General features: G+C 34.8%; 1 pseudogene; it reads left to right on the top strand.

Moving 5' to 3' along the window:
* The first annotated feature begins 561 nt into the window (after positions 1 to 561).
* Positions 562 to 4,195, top strand: LOC107925751 (brassinosteroid LRR receptor kinase BRI1-like; annotated as a pseudogene).
* The last annotated feature ends 14,879 nt before the right edge of the window (positions 4,196 to 19,074 follow it).

Genomic DNA, 19,074 nt, shown 5'->3' on the forward strand with positions numbered 1-19,074 from the left:
AATGATGATTTACCCTAATTTATTTATATTTTAAAATAATATTTTAAAATTTTTGCTGATTTGTTTATGGACTCAATAGATGGATTAGTTTAGTTTCTTAATTAATTTTTTTTATTAAAAGCTTTTTCAAAACTAAAAAAAAGTTTATACATTTCGAAATTTCGTAAGATATATTTAAAAATACTATTCACTCTTTAAAAACTTACCCTTATGTAATTGTTTTCCTTTAAAAATATTTTGTAGAAAGAAACACATAATGATATTATCCATTCGAGTAGAATGAACAATTTAATTAATTTGAGTCATCAATGTAAAAGAAATAGACCAAAAGAAATTAAAAAGAAAATTTATCCAATGTGATGGGAAGAAATGACAAAAGTAGCAGTGCACATTGGCCAACCCTCCCTCATTGGATTCTTTGCTTTGTAATTCCCTACTGTCGGATGATTGTTTTTGTTTTCATTTTCCTTAAGGCTTTAAATTGTCGGATCCTACCATTTTATATTTTATTTATTTTTACAACGTACAAATACGAAACACCATCTCCATTTTTCACACCAGACCTTGATGTACAATGTGCAGTGCAAGCCATCAAATCATGATTATTATTCCATTTTAAAATTAACTAGAAAAAAGAAAAGAAAAGAAAAGAAATACATACTCTTATAGGCGCATAGCAAGCAAAACCAAAGCCTAGAGTAGCCGAAAGCTAAAACCTCTGTACCTTTTTCCCTTTCCCTTTCCCTTTCCTTTCCTTTTGTTATCTGCAGAGACACCATCGCAGCAGAGGAAGGAAACGGCGGCGCTTTGCTTTGGAGATGAAAGGCGATGAGGGAGGAGGTGGCACGGTGTTGGTGGGGTCAAATTTGATGCAGACAGCAATGAATTACTGACATGGGCGCTTGTCAAGGTGGCTCAGCCAGGTGATCAAATCATTGCCCTTCACATCCTTGATGCTGCTACTGGTATTCTTCTCCACACTTGTCCTTTTTTTCACTTGATGCTACTGGTATTGTTTTTCTTTTTTAATGACGTTATTTCCTTGGTATTTCCGCTAGAGTGTCCGGCGTCGATTCTTTCTCTTGTCAAGACATTTGATTATACACTAGCAGTTTACGAAGGCTTCTGCAACTTAAAACAGGTAACTTAACAATGTTGTTACTCTACTTGTTTTACAAAGTCGTAGATATTGAGTGGGGAAAATTATTCAGGTTGATTTGAAGCTAAAAGTGTGTAGAGGTCCATCCCCAAAGAGGATTCTGGTGAGGGAAGCTAAGTCTTTCGAAACAACTAAGCTAATTCTGGGAACTTCCAAGACCCATAACCCTTTACAGTCACCTGCCTCAGTTGCAAAATTTTGCGCCAGAAAATTATCCAATTGTTTCTCGGTTTATGCTGTCCGAAATGGCAAAGTTGTTTTCCAAAGGGAAGCAATTCAGACAAACTTGAACCAATTCCAAGGTTGTGCTTCTTGTTTTCTTTTTAGTTATAGTTTTAATTCTGCTTATTTATTTATTTATATATATATTTGTTGGTTGCACAGACAAAGTTCCACGGGATAAAAGCCTTGTTCACCTTGTGTCTTTGCCAAAGAGTATACGAACAGATAATGGCAATTGTTCCTATAAATCTGGTTTATTTTCAAAGCATAAAACGTTGGAGAAGAACTATGCAGCCTGTGCTTCAGCCTTGAAATTACCTGAAAATTCTAATACCGGATTGCGAGAAGATTTATCCGGAAATGGCAGTACGGACAATAGACTAAGTTTGGTACCTATTCGAACAACTAAGGATAATGCTGTTTTGGTTAGAAAGTTGCCTGGTTGGTCTCTTCTACGATGGGTGTTTTTACGGAAGCGTTATCACCTGGAGAATTCTTCTGCAAAGAAATCTGTGTACCAATGGGTGTTAAAATTACCAAGCCAGCAATCTTCAGCTGTTGTTTATCCTGATCTAAAGCAAAACTGTTACTATCGGAAAAAGAATCGTTCTTCCGATTTGGATGGAGAAACTTCTGCAATTGTGCCCGTTGGCTGTGAGGCTATTTTTCCCCTGTCTGCTTGTGATTTTCCAGAAGAGCTACAAAGTTTACTTGAGAAATCCTCCTCTTCTTGTAGATTGTTTAGTTACCAAGAGCTTTTGGGCGCGACCTCTAGCTTCATGCCAGGTTTATTCATTTTAGCAGTTAATGTAAAAAAAAAAATCTTGAGTTTGGCTTGTTCTGGATGTTGATATTAGTGATTTTCATTTTCTGATTTTGCAGAGAATATGGTTGGTAGAGGTGGTAGCAGTCATGTTTACAAAGGGTGCCTTCCTGATGGCAAGGAATTGGCAGTGAAAATTGTTAAGCCAACTGAGCATGCAATCAAGGAATTTGTTCAGGAAATTGAGATCATTACGAGTTTAAACCATAAAAACCTGATTTCCTTATTTGGGTTCTGTTTTGAACAAAACAAGTTGCTCTTGGTTTACAATTTCCTCTCCAGGGGAAGTCTAGAAGAGAACCTTCATGGTAAGCACATCATCCAATTTACTACTCTTTTAATTGGATGTAATTTACAGTTTTTGGTTTACATTGTCTTCGAACCTAACTGGCTGCACTTGTTACTAGGAAATAAGAAGGATGGCAATGCATTTGGCTGGCAGGAGAGATACAAGGAGGCGGTGGGCTTAGCTGAAGCACTTGATTACCTACATAATAGTTGTGAACAACCTGTGATCCACAGAGACGTGAAATCTTCCAATGTTCTTTTGTCCAATGATTTTGAGCCCCAGGTAGCTTGTTGAATCAATTTAGTTCAAAATTTACCTTTAGGTGTTAAGCTTGCTTGGCTCATTACTAGCTGTTCTGTTTCTTCAGCTTTCAGATTTTGGACTTGCTAGTCAGGTCTCAAGTTCTGCATCTCATATGACTTGCATGGATGTTGCAGGAACCTTTGGGTATGTGATTTGTTTGAAAATTTTCTAGTTTAACACTCAGTTTAGATAGACTTTATAACATTTGTCTGTAGCAGTTATTTGGCTCCTGAATACCTGATGCATGGAAAAATGAGTGATAAAATTGATGTCTATGCGTTTGGCATTGTCCTTCTAGAGCTCCTCACTGGTAGAAAGCCCATTGACAATAACTGTCCGAAAGGTCAGGAGAGCCTTGCTGTATGGGTGAGTTCATATATAAGCCTATTGGTTATCTGCCTTTGAAACATGTAATTGGGAGAAAGGTTCTGCATATCTTCACTAAATGGCATAATGGTAACATACGTTAGAGATTTGCGGATAAACAATTGTAAAAGCAAGAATGTTTGAGTAGATCATCCTCTAAATTAATTTTTCTGTTTCTCCCTGTCAGAAGTACAATGCTGTTTCAATAATGTGTCAGTTTTTAACATTCAGTAATGCTTTGATAATAACATCCAGGCAAAGCCAATTTTAAAGGACTGTGATAGTTCTCAGTTGCTAGATCCGCAGCTCGGCAGTGGCTGTGAATTTCATGAGATAGAAAGAATGGTTTTAGCTGCTACCCTGTGCATAAGACGCGCACCACTAATGCGGCCTCAAATTAGCCTTGTAAGCTCACTCTCAACTGACCTTTTTCTTATTTTTCCTTATGCTTTCTTTGCGATTATGTTTATTTGGATCTTTTCTTTGCTTATCGATCTTTGTTTGAATACAGATCCTGAAGCTCCTACAGGGTGATCAGGAAGTAGCAAATTGGGCAGAACAAGAAGTTAGGACATCCGAAGAAGTTGATGTTTCTGATGAGGAACTATACCCGACAAACATCGAATCTCATCTTAACCTTGCATTACTCGACTTGGAGGATGATTCAGTTTCTGCAAGCAGTGATGAACAAAGTTTAGAAATAGAGGATTACTTGCAAAAAAGATGGCGTCGCTCTTCAAGCTTTGCGTAGCCATCCCAATGCAAGCATGATCTTTTCTTTTAGTTTGTCCCCATGATTGTCAATCCCCTCTTTCTTGTTTAGTCATTAGATTGAATCCCGGAAGAGAGGTTGTTTAAAAGAGCTTCCCCGCCTTAAGTTGTTTTATAGCCCATGATTCAATTTTATATATGGGCTAGTTTTGGGCTTTGACTTTTGGGGAAACGTGGTGAGGAGCAAATGTATACTCAAAACATTCGTACGGGTGTAGATAATCTTAACTTTAAGATGGTAATGATGGTTTCCTTTGATCCATATTAGCTTGTTAACCTTGGTTCTTTTGTTTAAATCTGTTTAGTTATCAATTAAGAAATTGTTTGATATTCCTCTAATTGTCTTTCATCATTGAAATACTTGTTTCTGATTCCTCCGGTTTGATTGCTTCGTATGTGCTATGGCAAATTTGCCTATTACCTGGGATCTACAAACATTAGTTTTGGTGAGTGCAGAAGAGCACGCTTACCACTCTGTTTTCTAGTTCAACCTTGTTGGATCTATGTGGCTGTAGAGTTTAATGCCATCATCCCAAAGAGTAGGATTATAAGGTTCCTAAAACTCCGATACCATAAATTGGAATTATTCTAGGGAGTGCAAAGAAAAATTTCGAGAAAAGAAACTAAGATTAATTAGTAATTAGATGGAGTAATTAGGTACTAGAGAAATTATCAGCAATCAAGTATAATAATTTTTTTTTAAAAAATTGATGTATATATTAAATTGAGAGGTGATAATTGTTGGATCTAGTGCTTTAAGTGTGGTATATTCGTTCATAAGTTTGTATTTTTTTCAAACAGATTTATTATTAAAATAATTCGTGAATTACATTAATACACTTTGTATATTGTTATCACGTGATTTTTGCATGTAAAGGAAAATAAAAGCAAATATTAGCTTACTGGTTGTCTAATGTTTAACTAATACTAAGCGGTATTACGTGGTCGGATCGTAATACAGAAAGACAACTTATATAGTAAATGAAACATGAACATGTGCTTGGTTTAATCGGAAATGAACAAAGCAATTGAAAGACTAATATGTCATTTATCCCGTCCAATTGGGGAGATGCATTGTCTTAGGCATCGGAGGGGATGATTCCTAAAAGATAGAGACATAGATGTAACTAATTGAACTCATAGTACATTGGACTAGACCTAAGAAGAATAGATCATGAATCCATTTATTGAATTATTCACTTGTGACATTCAAAGTGTGACATACATTAATCTTGAGTGGACGATGGACAATGTATGCATGACTCGTATACTTTGATGTAAGTCAAAGCCTGAGTTCCAATAGATAAGAAACCGAAAGTTGGCGTGTTCGGTATACGACTTCTGCAATATGTAGCATCATTCACAATCGCAGAATTCATAGCTCAAGACGTTGGTAAATGATATACTCTTATTGGCATTACATGATAGATGAAAAGTAAAAATGACCATGGGTCGTTTGTCTTTGTGATGAATGACTTGATTACTATTTGATAGTAATTGGCTTTTCATGAAGAAGTATGTAATGATTAGCATGAGATGAAATATGATCATATTGGAAGAGTAGGTTTATCTAAAAGAGATTATGGATATCCTATGAGGGTAACACACTTATGACAAGGTTATTAGACGAACACTAATGGAGATGCTTTCGTAATGGTATGTCATTAGGGTAATTTGGTTATAACCCAAGAATGCATCCATAAAACATGTGAATTTATGACCCAAGGATGCATCCACCAACCTATCAATCGAGGGTAAAGGAAAATTGTCTTTGGGGCAAGCTTTGTTAAGGTTGGTGAAATCAATGCATATTCTCCTCTTTCCATTGGCCTTCTTCACCATCACAACATTCGAAACCCAATCAGGGTATGACACCTCTCTGATGGACCCTATTAAAAGTAGTTTTCCTACCTCCTACTTTCTGGACTACATGACATGTGGAATAGATCTTCTTTTCTTCTACTTAACTGGCTTTATCCGGGGAAATATGTTTTGGAACACCCCTAACCCATCTCTGTCACTGAATTAGGGTTACGGAGCATTACCATACAATAAAAAATCATTTATTTATATAAAATTAAAATAAATACATGACATTTAAAACATATTAATCATAGGCATTTCGTCCCTAAATCGAGCCTTTGAGGCCCTAAAAATAGCTTTGAGGCAGTTTGGGACTAATTTGAAACAAAATAGAAGTTTTAAGAAAAAGTTGTAAAAAATTGGAAAATAGGGGTCATACGGTTGTGTGGCCAGGTTGTGTGAAAATACCCTAGGCCGTGTAACATTTGAACTAGGGACACACGGTTGTGTCCTAGCCTGTGTCCTCACCTGTGTAACTCACTGAGTTGCCCCACACGCTCGTGTGCTAGGCCGTGTAACTCACTGACTTGGAACACTAAGAAACTCTTAAATGACACACAGTTGTGTCACCAGGCCGTGTGTGTCACACGGTTGTGTCGTCAGGTCGTGCGTGTCACACGACCGTGTGACAGCCTATGCTTTAGGCCGTGTGCACCAAATATACCATTTCAAGATTAAACCATTCCTATTCCACTACTCCAATTATGCACACATTCAATAGATCTAGGAACTACTCCAACATACCTAAATATACCAAAATAATCAATCTATATCATCCAACCAATATGCCATTCAAAGGCGCCACATATATTGCAACAACCAATTTTTTAGTGGTGTTAGAAACAGTGGTTTTGGAGCCACAAATCTGACAAGTAAGTTTGTAAATATTATTATTTAATGTTTACAAATCAAATATTGTATTATATTTGATTTTGATATGGTAATTTATGTTATTTGATCGAATAATTTAGTTAAAGTGGTAAAACTTTAAAGTCAAGTGGGTTTAGGAAATGAGGTATCAGGATCTTGTTTCTATATACTGAAGCTGTAAATATTTTATTAAATATTTAAGGAGTGTTATTAAGGTTATATTAAAAATTCATTAAGGAATTTGAACGTTTAGATAGTTAATTACGTAAAATGGACTAAATCGTAAAAGCTACAAAAGTTGATCGGTATAGATTATTTGTATTAAATGGTTATAAAAGTATGAAATGAAGGTTTTTAAAATGCAATTAGACCTTAATTATTATAATGGTCGGTTAGTGGATTGAAAGATATGAAATTATATGATTAGAATGTTTTATTTTAAAATTAAATATATGCTATAATATTATTAAAAGATAAAGACAAAATAAAGAAACATAAGCATCATCTTCCTCTTCTTTGTATTTGAACCAAAACTCCATATCTTCCTAGCTTTAATTGGGTGCATGTAAGTAAATTTCTTATCCATTTCTTATAAATTTTATGTTTTGGAGATTGTTGCAACTAGGTCTAGCTAACCCGGGGGTCAATTTGTAAAAATGTTAAATATTGTAGATTATGCCATTAATGGATTTGCCATTTCCAAAGGAACTAGAGTTACATCTCTTTTCCAGTTCCATTTAAGAGTTCTTATGTGTTTCCACGACCCTTTAAGACCCCGAAATTTTGACAAATTTCTTTTCTTTTCTTAGGAACACATACAAGATTCGTCACTACAAACAGGATAATGGTAACCCCACGATTAATTACTTCATTTATGAATTTCATAGTAATTTAAATAGACATGTTTTATTAAGTAAATTTTGATGATTTTAAGGTATAAGGACTTATTTATGAAAATGGTAAAATTGATGGGAAAATATTGCAAATGGATGATAAATATGGGCTGTTATAAAAATAGGTAAAAGTTGGTTTGCATGGATTTTATTTAGAAATAATGAAATTGCATGTTTCGGGTTTAGGGACTGAATTGCAGAAATGGTAAAATTTGAGGGTAATTTAGTAAATTTTCATTATTATTATTATAAGCTAAATTAATTATTCTAAATGCTGGAATGGGATTAATTGAATAAAAATGGTTAATTTGCATGTTTTGAACTTAGGAACTAAATTGTATAAAAGTAAAATATTGGGAGCAATTTTGTAAAAGTGTCAAAAAAGACTTAATTGCATAAAATGAATTGATTTTTCTATTAGAATTAATGAATTGAATGAAATTATTAATTTAGATCAAGAACGAGTAGAAAATCAAGGAGAAGAAAAAATTACCAAATAGTCCCTAAACTTAGTTATTGCTGCAATTTAGTCAAGTAAGTTCGTATGAACTATAATAATTTTAATGTTATATAAAATGAATGTTTTTTTTTATGTCATTTTAGTGCAATTGAATTATTTTATAAATGTACCAATGTTATGATGAATTGACGGCTATTAAGTCCCGGTTGAACCTTAGGAATTCTTAGGATGCAAAGAACATGTCATTAGGGATTTCATGTTTCGGGTGTTGGACTTGAATGTCCTACCGACAGTTGAGGTCCTGCATTTGTTGCAGATTCTCCACAGCTCGTGTGAGTAGCATTGTGTAGCTTATAGTTTGACCCACAGCTCGTGCGAGCCGACCCATTTCAAAGCTCGTGTGAGCATTCATGTAAAGGAAATGTTACAGTTATATGTAAAGGCACACTTTGTGTGAGCTTTCCTGAGTATCCAATGTAATTCTAGATGGTTCAACGGGTAAGAAAAGGGAAGGAAAGTATAAGTTCACAATTGAGATGTAACATGTTGTTATAAAAAGATTGATGAATTAAATGATGTATTTATATGGGATTGATGAATTAAATGATGTATTTATATGGGAAATCTACTTATGTTATGGATGGACTCATTTATATATGGACAAGTGCACTAACTTGTGATTTGATGATGTTGTTTAGGCTTATACTAAGCATTTGGAATGGTAAGTAAGCAAATGGAATGAAACATAATCGTTGGTAACAATGATGAATTAAAAGTTATGTTTATATATATATACGATTGATTTCATATGTATCATGAACAAGTATGCTGACTTGCGAGTTTGATGGTGTTATATAGGCTTTATTAATCTTATAGCATTGGTAAAGGTTTATACTTATTTTATAAAGTTAATTATTGAAATGGTATATTATGTTTAAAGTTTATACGAGCTTATTGAGCATTCATTGCTTACGTAGTTATTTTCCTTTACTTTACAAATTATCGAAAGCTCAATAGGTTGGAAGTTCGTCAGAGATCTATCACTCTATCCAGTAGACCATTTGCTAGTTTTTTTGTAATTTGGTTAAGGTTTATAGTGGCATGTATAGGGTTCTTTGTGATGGTATTGTGGTGTATGTGTTAATAGTGTTTTGGCATGTTGATGACGACTTGGAAATGAATACTTGTGACATGTTTTAGTTTATATATGAGATAGGCTATCATGTATGGAAATGGCAATATTATCATGTTTAGGTTTATTGTATTGATGGCGCATGAAGGTATTGATGGTTGACTTAGTATGCTTGTGTCTTTAAAGTTTATGTTATATGATGGACTTTTAATGCTCGTTAAGTAAGGCCATATTAACCATTTTTAGTTATTGAAAAGTATAAACTTTTGGAAGGCTTGTAATGGTTGAGAATGGCCAATTTGAGGTATGTTTTGGTAAGTAATTGAACTAGATTATAATGCTTGATTAGGTAAGTCCTTTGGGTCACTTTTTGCTAATTGATGTGTATGACATTTTGGTACAAGATGTTGACTTGGAAATGATCAATTGTGTTGAATTTTAGGTGCATAATAGAATGAAGTCTTTATGCATGGAATTTGGTAATATTCACATGTTTTGGTAAATGTTGTGCTGTTATAATTGTGGTGCCTTTGAATGACATATTGGTTAGTTGATCTAGGATCTTGAAATGGTATTTTGATGTATGTTTGGATGTTGTTTAGGTCCCTTTTTAAGTGTGCACGAATGAGTTGAATGTTCATGCATGACACGGTTTTGAAATGGCTTGATTTTAGGTGAAATTTGGGTTCACATAGCTTGAGACAAGGGCGTGTGACTTAGCCATGTGAAGCACATGCCTGTGTGTCATCTAAAAATTTCTTAAGGTTCCAAGTCAGTGAGTTACACGGCCTAACACATGTCTTGGCACACAGGTATGTAACACGACCGTGTGACCCTACTCAGAGACTTACATAGATAAGGACACGAGTTGGGACACAACTGTGCGTCCCTAGTTCGAAGGCTACATGGCCTGAGACATGGACGTGTGTTTCAGTCGTGTGAGGCACACAGCCTAAGCACACGGCCGTGTGACCCCTATTTTGCAAATTTTGCATCTTTTTCCTAAAATTTCCAAATTGTTACAAATTGGTCCCCAATTGCTTCTAAGCTATTTTTAGGGCCTCGAGGGTTTGATTTAGGGAGAATATGCATGTGTATGAATGGTTTATGATGTGATTAAACTATTGAGTGTTATAATGTCTAAATGTATCGATTGTACGGTAATGCTCCGTAACCCTAATCTGGCGACGGAGATGGGTTAGGGATATTACATATATATACTAAACATTGAGAAAATAAGCAATGAGCCATGATTAAAACCACTTCATTGAACAACTAAACATTAAACATCAAAGTGTTCATCTAAGTAATATATAAGTATACTTGTTCCATCAATAGAAACATACCCTAAACAAAACACACATCTCATACATAAACAACACCTATAAACATTTCAAAACCACATATTTATCTATATATACATGCCACTACCCTAGGAGATACAAAAACTACCGACTTAGATGGATAGTGTGAGGCGGTTGTTTGATCCTTCCAAAATGTCAGCAACGGTTATCTACAAAATAATCCACAAGAATCGGTAAGCTTACATAACTTAGTAAGGAATATTATAAAATTTAATCTAAATACCATTAAACATAGTTCACATGCTAGTGCATCCAGGGGTACAGAAGAACAAACAGGGGCACGTATGTGCATCCACGGGTATCGAAGAACAAACAGGGGCACATATGTGCATTCAGGGGTACCGAAGTACAAACAGGGGCACGTATGTGCATTCAGCAATAATTATCTATAAACATATTAACTAAAGAAAAATAATATAATATTACAAGTCGAACTTTATTTACGTATTGAAATACTAATAACTTACTTACGATTTAATTCTGGTCAACACACAGGGAATATTCTGCTATTTTCCCTTTTCCTCAGTTATTGTCTCTTTGATTCAAATCTTGATTCATGCAAGGAAAAGGACTAGCCAAACCTCCAACCTTAACTTTTCATGGTGTTTTTGGCACAACAAGAAAAAAATGAAGAAGATGATGACACTTTCTTCAATTATGTTTTCTTTTAATTTCCACTTATTTACAAAATTGTTATTTTAACCTATTTTACTCAATTTTAATTCTAATTACCATCCATTATCAACTAATAAGGGTATATTTTCTTTATAACCCTCCCTCATTTATTATTTAATCTAATAAATCACTTAATTACCATAATTGCTAAGTTTTGCACCTTTTACAATTTAGTCCTTTTTCTTAATTAGCTATCTAAACGTTAAAATTTCCTAACCAAATTTTAATACAACTCTAATGACTTCATAAATATTCTATAAATAATATTATGAGTCAACACAATAGAATTTAATGGTCCCAAGACCACTATTTTGTTACCACTAAAAAATGGGCTGTTATAACTCTCCCTCATTAGAAAATTTTGTCTTCGAAATTGTTACCTGAGAATAGATTTGGATATTGTAATCTCATCGATTACTCAGTTTCTTAGGTAGTCTCTTCAGTACCATGCCAATTCCACTAGACTTTCACCAACGAAACTCGTTTATTCTGAAGTTTTTCGACTTCTCGAGCCTAAATTTTCATTAGTTCTTTAAAATATGTCAAATCTGGTTGTAATTCAATTTTCACTATGAGGAATCACGTGTGAAGGATCAGATTTGTACAGTCTTAACATTGAAATGTAGAACACGTTATGAATTTTCTCGAGTTCAGGAGGTAAAGCTAATTTTGTAAGCTACAGACCAATTCTTTCGGTAATCTCATACGGCCCAATAAATCTTGGACTCAACTTTCCTTTCTTGCCGAATCACAACACCTCAGAGAAAATTTTAAAAATACCCAATCACCAACAGTAAATTCTATATCTTTTCTTTTCAAATTCATATACGATTTCCGAAGATCAGATGCAACTTTCAAACAATCTCAAATTATTCAAACCTTGTATTTAATTTCTTGAATCAAATCAATCCGTACCATTTTGGATTCACTCAGCCTATACCAATACAACATGTTTTACATTTCCTTCCGTATAAAGATTCAAACAGTGCCATTTTAATACTGGATTGATAACTGTTATTATAAGCGAACTCAGCTAACGACAAATTTTTTTCCCAGCTACCCTCAAACTCAAGTATACGACATCTTAGCATGTTTTCCAGAATCTGTATTACTCGTTCTAATTTCCCATTCGTCTGAGGATGAAACATTGTACTAAAATTCAGTTTAGTGCCTAAAGCTTCGTGGAGTTTGCTTCAAAATCTCAATGTAAATCATGGATCACGATCAGAAATAATAGATGTCGAAACTCTATGTAATCTCACAATCTCTAACATATATAACTCCACTAGCCTCACAAGTGAGTAATTTATTCTAACTAGAATAAAGTGGGTCGACTTAGTCAATTTGTCAACAGTCACCCAAATCGAATCTTTCTTTTTTGGAGTTACATGTAAACCAGATACCAAATCCATCGTGACTCGCTCCCACTTCCACCGGGCTGTAATAATCTTAACGGCACTTGATGCTCTGCTTTTACCTGCTTTTACCTGTTGACAAATAAAATGTTTAGCTACAAACTCACAAATATCATATTTCATACCCGACCACTAGTACATTTTTTTCAAATCACAATACATCTTCGTGCTACCAAGATGAATGGAATATGTACTACCATGAGCCTCTGATAGAATATCACGTTTCAAATTTAAATTATTCAGAACACAAATTCTATCACGGTAAAGTAATGTACCATCATCACCAATACTGTATTCAATAGTCAAATTATCCTGAACCAAGTTTTTTCTCATTATCAACTTCAGGCCGTCATTTTGTAACTCCTGAATTCATTGTAGAAACAAGGGCTTAGTCCTCAATTCTGCCAATACAGAACCATAGACATTTAAAGCTAAATAAGCGTTCAACGCTCGAAGTACAAACAATGATGACTTTCGGCTGAGTGCTTTTGTAACCACATTAGTCTTTCCCAGATGATAATCAATAACCAAATTATAATATTTCAGTAGGTCTAACCAAAGTTGTTGTCTCAGTTCAATTCCTTCTGCGTCATTAAATACTTTAAACTTTTATGATCAGTATACACATGAAATTTCTCACCATATAAATAATGTCTCCACATCTTCAAAGTAAAAATAATCGTGGCCAACTTGAGATTATGAGTAGGATAATTTCTTTCATGCGACTTTAACTATCGAGAAGCATAAGCTACTACTTTCCCTGACTGCATTAACACACAACCTAAATCATTGAGAGACGCATCATTGTAAACAACATATGCCGCCCCAGATTCAAGCTGAGTTAATACTGGATCTTTTGTTAACATGTTTTTCAACTGATCAAAACTCTATTGGCACCTATCAGACCAAACAAATTCGACTTTTTTCTGTAGTAACATGGTCATAAGTGAAGCAATAATTGAAAAGTTTTTAACAAATCACCGATAGTATCCACTAATCCCGAGAAACTTCAAACTTCAGAAACATTCTTTGCAATTTTCCAATCAACAATTGTAGATACTTTATTTCGATCAACCTTGATTCCATCAGTGGATATAACATGTCTAAGAAAATCAACTTCCTGTAGCTAGAATTCACATTTACTGAATTACGCATATAGTTGTTTTCACGCAAAGTTTACATCACAACTCTTAAATGTTTGGCATGATCTGACTCGTTCAATGAATAAATCAGAATGTCAACAATGAATACCAAAACAAACTAATCTAAATATAACTAAAATATCCAATTCATCAAGTCCATGAATGTCGCAGGAGCATTAGTGAAACCAAATGGCATTACCAGAAATTCATAGTGACCATAGCTAGTTCTAAATGCAGTTTTTGATACATCTTGCTCTTTAACTTGCATTTGATAATATTTGGATCTCAAGTCGATCTTCGAAAACATTTTAGCTCATTTTAACTGATCGAACAAATCATCAATACGAGTTAACGAGTATTCTTAATGGTGGCTCTATTCAGCTATTGATAATCTATACATAGTCTCATTGACCCATCTTTCTTCTTCACGAACAAAACTGTAGCACCCCAAGGTGACACGCTTAGTCGAATAAATCATCGATCTAACAACTCTTGCAACTATACTTTTAATTCTTTCAATTTTGTAGGGGCTATCTTGTATGGTGTTATCAAAATTGGAGCTGTTCCAGGCATAAGTTCGATCATAAATTCTACTTCCCGAGCCAGCGGCAACCCAGGCAGTTCTCCAGGAAAAACATTAGCATATTCTTTGACTATCAACACTTGTTCCATTTTTGATTCAGCCACTTTTGAATCAAGAAAAGCTAAATAAGCTTCACATCATTTTTTAATCAATTTTAGAGCTGACAGTGCTGAAACTACATTTGTAATACAATCGACCTCATCTACCCTAACACAAATAAATTCACCATTCGGACGCTTCAAACTAACATGTTTCCTTCAGCAACTCACTATTACATCATGCTCAGACAATCAATCCATTCCCAGAATGAGATCAAAATCATCAAAAGGTAACAACATCAAACTAGCGGGAAAATCATAACCCTTAACTTTTAGTGGACAGGATTTACATATCTAATTAAATAAAACATACTGACCCAGTGGATTCGTTACTTTGAGAGTATATTTAGTGAACTCAATAGAAAAATTCTTTTTGTCTACTAATGTAGTGTGTATAAACGAGTGACTTGATCCAGGATTAATCAATGCATATATATTAATATCAAAGAGAGAAAAAGTACCCACAATAATGCCTAGGGTAATAGCTTTGGAAACACGAAAATATACACACTTTTTCATGCCCTTTTTAATTCAAATTTATGCAGTTTCAGTAAAATTATTGTCGAAAAATAAATAATAATTATAGAATAATTAAATTGCACTCAAATTATGAACATGTTGAATTTTAATTAATATTCTATCAAAATTTGATTATTTTTTATAGATTTGCACAAAGAGTGAAAAACAGCTCGGCAGACACTGCCAGAAGCACAAAACCGAGAAGCAATTTTGAAGCATCAAGCCGAAAATTTTTTTCAGCCTAAGACAGTCCAAAATTATGTTTATTAATTCATAACATAATTAATTTTAATTTTAATCCAATTTAATTTGGGTTAAATAAATTATTATTAATTAATTATGAAAAGTGGCCTAGTTGAGCTAAACCGAGAAAATCGATCCAACCGAGAATAGGGCTGTAATGCCCCGTACCCGAGACCGTTGCCGGAGTCGAACACGAGGTGTTAACGGACTTAATTCATTACTTAAACAGCTCATACAATTCATTTTAAAATTTCCAGACAAGCTGGCTAACTGCATCACAGTTGCTTTAAAAATCATATCTCGAGTTCCGAAACTCGAAATCCAATTCTGTAAATTTTTCCTGAAACTAGACTCATATATCTATCTACTAATTTTTTTCTAGAATTTTTGGTTGGGCCAATTAGTACAGTTTATTAGTTAAAGTCTCCCCTGTTTCAGGGTTCAACTACTCTGACATCTGTGTATTACCTTTGTACAGGGAGATATCTGATTCGTAATACACAGATGTCAGAGTAGTTGAACCCTGAAACAGGGGAGACTTTAACTAATAAACTGTACTAATTGGCCCAACCAAAAATTCTAGAAAAAATTAGTAGATAGATATATGAGTCTAGTTTCAGGAAAAATTTACAGAATTGGATTTCGAGTTTCGGAACTCGAGATATGATTTTTAAAGCAACTGTGATGCAGTTAGCCAACTTGTCTGGAAATTTTAAAATGAATTGTATGAGCTGTTTAAGTAATGAATTAAGTCCGTTAACACCTCGTGTTCGACTCCGGCAACGGTCTCGGGTACGGGGCGTTACAGCCCTATTCTCGGTTGGATCGATTTTCTCGGTTTAGCTCAACTAGGCCACTTTTCATAATTAATTAATAATAATTTATTTAACCCAAATTAAATTGGATTAAAATTAAAATTAATTATGTTATGAATTAATAAACATAATTTTGGACTGTCTTAGGCTGAAAAAAATTTTCGGCTTGATGCTTCAAAATTGCTTCTCGGTTTTGTGCTTCTGGCAGTGTCTGCCGAGCTGTTTTTCACTCTTTGTGCAAATCTATAAAAAATAATCAAATTTTGATAGAATATTAATTAAAATTCAACATGTTCATAATTTGAGTGCAATTTAATTATTCTATAATTATTATTTATTTTTCGACAATAATTTTACTGAAACTGCATAAATTTGAATTAAAAAGGGCATGAAAAAGTGTGTATATTTTCGTGTTTCCAAAGCTATTACCCTAGGCATTATTGTGGGTACTTTTTCTCTCTTTGATATTAATATATATGCATTGATTGATCCTGGATCAAGTCACTCGTTTATACACACTACATTAGTAGACAAAAAGAATTTTTCTATTGAGTTCACTAAATATACTCTCAAAGTAACGAATCCACTGGGTCAGTATGTTTTATTTAATTAGATATGTAAATCCTGTCCACTAAAAGTTAAGGGTTATGATTTTCCCGCTAGTTTGATCCCCATGTAGAATGTTATGTCATAAAACATAAATATATGCAGAATGCCATACTCAGAAAGAACAGTCAAATCATAGCATAAATCAGTCATATACCTTCGAGGATAGAATAGTCATTTTACCCTATATAGGTATTTTGGTCATTTTACCTGCCTTAGGATCTAGGTACTCTTTATCGACCCATCAAAAGGTCAACAGTCGCCTTGAGTGACTCGTGTAACCTTAATGGTCTTAACAGTGAAAATCGGCCAGAGGCCCATTATGCGGCCCAAGTAAGCCCACACGCTCGTGTGGCCCATCAAGCCCAAAATTTACCATGGCCATGCGAACTAGTAGCCCATTTCAGTAATTACCACGTACCATTGAATTTATTCGTGTAGAGCCCACGAGCACATTAGGCCCACACGGCTCATTTCAGCCTATCGTGGCCCAGAATGGCCCAAACCCATGAGAACGCCCATAGTGGCCTCTACAGTCTTACACTCACGTTTCGTGGGCTAAGTTCACCACATGCGTATTCGCACACCTATATGGCCAAAAAGCCATCCTTTCGGCTTCTTGGCTTTTTGACTTTTGCCGATCTACAGTCTATTCAGTGTGTGAATACACATCTGTTTACGACAACGCGATGAAGTCCACAACCACCAACCTATATTCAAACAAGATTCTCGATTAGTCCTATAATCAACAAGATTAAACACCTTCTTAAACACTTATCACAAAAACACACCTATATTCACCTTGATTGAATGAGTGTGGTTTCAACCCACCCAAAACTCTGCTAAAGATTGCTAACAATCTCCTTGGTGGTTATCTGCACATAAAGTAGATTCATTACCCATGCTGCCAAAACTTATGAGTTAAAACCATATATAATAGCCTATAAACGTAAGTCCAAAGTGAGAAATGGGACCATTCGGCCAAAAACCCATGCCAGCATAATCTAGTCTAGATCAATCACGATGACAAGTATTACCTTCGATCCAGAACAAGCGAAAAGGTTCCTATCGAAAAAGCAACGCTAGAGAACTCCTTCGCACCCCGAGGGTTACTTTAACCAGAACGAATACCATAATCAATAAAAGAAGAAGATAAGAACTCGCCTTAGAGAAAAAAAAAGATAAGCTGAATAAAGTAGAGTCAAACTGAGACTTACCAGTCAGCGTTCGACCACTAAAGACAAAGACTTGAGAGAGAAGAATGGAAGAAGAGGAGAGAAGAAAAGATCAAGAAATTGCCCTAGAAGCACAATCGACTAAGGAAGAGATCGGAAAAAGGGACAACAACAATCGGTCAAGAAGGGAAAAAAATAGAATTAGAAGAAGGGGAAACAGAAAATCACTCGCTCAGAAGAAAAGAGGTTCGGAAAGAAACGCATTAAATGCAAGGCACAAAAGAGAGGAACCCGAAAGCAAGCACTAATTGGCCTAAACAGTCAAAAATGCCTCACAGCAAAACTAACCAAAATCGACAACCAACACAAAAGGAGAAGCTAAACCCGAATTTTGCCAAAAGAACTCCCAATTCAGTAACTTCTCTCCCCTTATCCACCTCAGCCGAAACACTCTTGAACAAGAGTTCAAATTCAGCATAACCTCACCCATTTTCAAATCCCACAATCCCCTCTTAAAATCTCTCTGTAATCCTTTCCCTGATTTTCTCCACAAGACACCCCCTAACCAAGTCAAACTCCACTCAACAGAGTTTCAAACAACCACTGCTTCTTACACAACAAGAGCAGCAAAATAAATACTCTTTTACATTGTCATGACTTGAACCTCAGACCTCCAGTAACTACCGCACTCCACTTACCACAGGACCACAAGCTCATGTGTCACATTCCAACAAAAAATATTTATATGGTCTACATGCTATTGTCTAGATTCATTCAAGGGAAAACCAAAAATTTACTAAAGTCAAGGTTTGAACTCAGGACTTCTCAGAAACTTCCCAGAGCACTTAACCACTGAAGCAGATACACAGTTGTGTCACTTCCTCTCACAATTAAATATTTACGAGTAGCTTCCCAACTGCTCCTACGCATAAAGCCTAATACTTCTAGGCCCAAATTTGGGGCATTACATAATAAGCAAAACTCACCATTTAATCACCAGTCAAGTAATTTAACGTAGTATATTTCAAAATCGTGTAATTAAAAGATAAACATATATTCAATCACATAATTAATCAAGATCTCATAACTTTCATAGTTTTAATGCTCGTATAGTTTTTGTACATCCCTTTACTGATACATATCTATTTCTCACCATTTCATATCTTTGATATACCCGTTGAATCATTTGGAATACTATCGGATACTTAGGAATCTCACACCCTAAGTGCCACATACATAGCCGAAGCTATCTCAATCACATATCTCTTATAATGCTCACTCTCGAGCT

This window comes from Gossypium hirsutum, chromosome A12 (assembly GCF_007990345.1).
Source record: "Gossypium hirsutum isolate 1008001.06 chromosome A12, Gossypium_hirsutum_v2.1, whole genome shotgun sequence".
NCBI classification, from domain to species: Eukaryota; Viridiplantae; Streptophyta; class Magnoliopsida; order Malvales; family Malvaceae; genus Gossypium; species Gossypium hirsutum.